Source organism: Lactuca sativa, chromosome 3, assembly GCF_002870075.4.
Source record: "Lactuca sativa cultivar Salinas chromosome 3, Lsat_Salinas_v11, whole genome shotgun sequence".
NCBI lineage: Eukaryota > Viridiplantae > Streptophyta > Magnoliopsida > Asterales > Asteraceae > Lactuca > Lactuca sativa.
In genome coordinates this window covers 147481469-147485035 of record NC_056625.2, presented here as the reverse complement: position 1 = coordinate 147485035, position 3567 = coordinate 147481469, and positions in this window count along the sequence as shown.

Genomic DNA, 3567 nt, shown 5'->3' with positions numbered 1-3567 from the left:
TTATATTACGGGCCGGAAGGCAATGTTATGTGGACCGGAAGGTCCGGGCCGGAAGGCGTATGTGGGTAAGTCGTATACTGGGGAACTCACTAAGCATTTATGCTTACTAGTTGTGTTTATGTTTTCAGGTACTAGTGATGACCGTGGGAAGGCGCCGGCGTGACGCGTACACACTGCCACTGTTGAAGATCCTGGAGATTTATTATTTATAATTTTTTTTGGAATAAACTTGGAATAAACCCTTTTGTCGAATAATGATGTTCTGTTTTAAATGAAAATTTTATTTGAAAATTTGAGCTGTTACAATTGGTATCAGAGCCAGGTTTGAGGGATTCGGGGGTACTTTTGGGTGCAACTGAACTCAGACCGAGGATTTGGGGAAAAACTTTTTCTTAAAAATGATAAGGACGTAACATTTTATAAAGGGCAAGGCAGTAAAACAAGGGTGGAACAGTGTGTACGAGCAGCCAGCGTCCGAACGGTAAAGATCCCCAGAATACCTTACGATGTTATGTTATGCACTGAATTATGAATTGTTATGCATGCTAGAAGACTAGGCATTCATGATAGGATTAGGATTGCCTGTTTTGTGATGCCTTAGTCTAGGGAGATTGTTTATATGAGATATTTGGTAGCGTGCAAGTAGATAGTGCGTACTAGAGGTAGAGTACTCATTATTCGGGATTTGGGGAGGAAGATTTGGGACGAATACTGATACGGTGTGGTCGGTAGTATTGGGCCCGTACTATCGAAGGCACCGGATCAGTGGAAGACTCAAATAAGAATCCCTGGAAATCGGAGACTGGGTAGGGTGCGTATCGAGTACAATTGTACTTGGTGGAGTCTCTGATGATTTTATGTTGTATTCCAGAGACATCATGGTTACCACACGCAATGGGGCGAGTTCGAGCGGTGCGAGTGATGAGGAGATTCGTCAGATTATTCAGGAAGAGGTAGCTGCGGCGGTCCGGGCTGAGATCCCGGAGATGTTTGGGTCTATTAAGACCACGTTGATGGAGGAGTTTGAGGAGCGGTGCGCCGCAATTTCTGAAGCTGCAGTTGCTGCCGCTACCGCGGCGGTGGCTGCTGCCAGGCCGCAAGGGGGTGATCCATTACTATTCAGGGAATTCAGCAACACGAAACCCCCTGAATTTGATGGGACACAGGATCCGATTGCAGCCATGAGGTGGATCGCCGACATCGAGGGGTGCTTTTATACTTGCTCATGCCCGGAGCACTTGAGGGTACGGTTCGCCTTGAACCAGCTCCGTCTGGGAGCGAAGGATTGGTGGAAGTTCGTGACGGCGAACTTCACTCAGGCAGAGATTACGGCGGTGACATGGGAGAGGTTTACGGAGATGTTCAGGGATGAGTACGTTCCCCCGGTAGAGAGGGAGCGATTGATTCAGGAGTTCTTGACCCTTAAGCAGGGTACTGATTCCGTGGCAGTGATCACACGGAAGTTTCATGAGAGGGCAATGTTCTGCCCTGAGCTGGTATCTACGGAGCAGTCGCGGATGAGCCGTTATTTGGGTGTTTTGAAGAGGGAGATCCGGGAGTTTGTGTCAAACTCCACCTATCGTACTTTCACTGAGCTTCAGGCGAACGCCAGGAAGCGTGAGATCGAGTTAGAGACTCAAGTGAGGGAGGAGGCTGAGTCTCGGCAGGTGGATCGACGGCCGGCCCAGTCTCAGCCGGCAGCCAAGCGGACTAAGTTCGCTGATTCGAGGAGGGGAGGTTCGAAGGGTCGCACTTGCGCGAAGTGCGGCAAGAGTCACGAGGGGGCGTGTCGAGCTGGTGGTTGCTACAAGTGTGGCAAAGAGGGACATATTGCCAGGGATTGCCCTAAGGGGTTTATGGTTTGCTTTCACTGCAACCAGACAGGCCATCGGAAGGCCGAGTGCCCGCAACTTCGTCAGGGAGCTACACCTACTACCCGGACTACTGAGACCCGACCGGTGAAGGTCGAGGCCCCGAGGGCTCGCGGGAGAGCCTTTCAGCTGACTGCGGAGGAGGTCCGTGCTGCGCCCGATGTTGTGGCAGGTATGTTATCTTTCATGTATTTAATAAAAGGTCGAAATGTTATGCTTATGTTAATATATGTGTAGGTACTTTCCTTGTGAACTCTATGCCTGCTCTAGTATTATTTGATTCGGGTGCGAGTAGATTGTTTGTATCGTTAGCTTTTAGTCAGCACATCGGCATTAGTTGTGAGCCGTTAAGTCGGCCTTTGAGCGTTTCCATTGCGGCTGAGAGGGTGATTTGTGCTACGGAGGTTTTTCGGGGATGTGTGCTAGAGATCTTCGGGGTCGCGTTTCCGATTGACCTAATTCCTATTGCGATGGGTGATGTCTGTGTCATCGTAGGCATGGACTGGTTGAGCCGATTCAGCGCTGTCATCGACTGCGAGCGTCAGTTGGTGACTATACGAGACCCTAGTGGGGGAGTTCTTACGGTGTACGGCGAGGGTACCCGTTCGAGATCAGCTTTTTGTTCGGCCGCTAGGGCGAGGCAATGCCTACAGCGGGGATGTAACGGTTTTGTGGCATATGTGATGGATACGCGGGAGAGTTCCGAGAGACCGAGGACATTGGAGGAGGTTCCAGTGGTGCGCGAGTTTCCAGATGTTTTTCCTGAGGATTTGCCGGGAATACCTCCTGCGAGACAAGTGGAGTTCGGTATCGATCTAGTTCCAGGGGCTGCGCCTATTGCGAAGGTGCCTTATCGTCTTGCACCTCCAGAGATGCAAGAATTGTCCTCGCAACTCCAAGAGTTGTTGGGGAAGGGATTTATTCGGCCGAGTAGCTCGCCGTGGGGAGCACCGATTCTGTTCGTCAAAAAGAAGAATGGTTCACACCGGATGTGTATCGATTACCGGGAGCTGAACAAGGTGACAGTTAAGAACCGCTATCCGTTACCGAGGATCGATGATCTATTTGATCAGTTGCAAGGGGCATCTTGGTTTTCCAAGATTGATTTGAGATCAGGGTACCATCAGGTGAGAGTGCGGGATGAGGACGTCCAGAAGACAGCCTTTAGGACGCGGTATGGACATTACGAGTTCGTGGTGATGCCTTTTGGGCTCACCAATGCCCCAGCAGTGTTCATGGATCTCATGAACAGGGTATGCAGGCCGATGCTGGATCGGTCTGTGATTGTATTCATCGACGACATTCTGGTGTATTCGCGATCTAGGGAGCAGCATAAGGGACATTTGAGGGAGGTCCTTGAGGTACTGAGGTCGGAGAAGCTATATGCAAAATTCTCCAAATGCGACTTCTGGTTACGGGAAGTTCAATTTCTGGGGCACGTTGTAAATCAGACAGGGATATTGGTCGATCCGGCCAAGGTGGAAGCGGTAATGAGATGGGAGGCACCGAAGTCACCTTCGGAGATCAGGAGTTTCCTTGGGTTGGCAGGGTACTATCGAAGGTTCATTAGGGACTTCTCCAAGATCGCGGTGCCACTTACCAGATTGACCCGAAAGGGTGTTACATTTTCTTGGGGACCCGAGCAGCAGACTTCCTTCGAGACACTTCGCCAGAGACTTTGCGAGGCACCAGTATT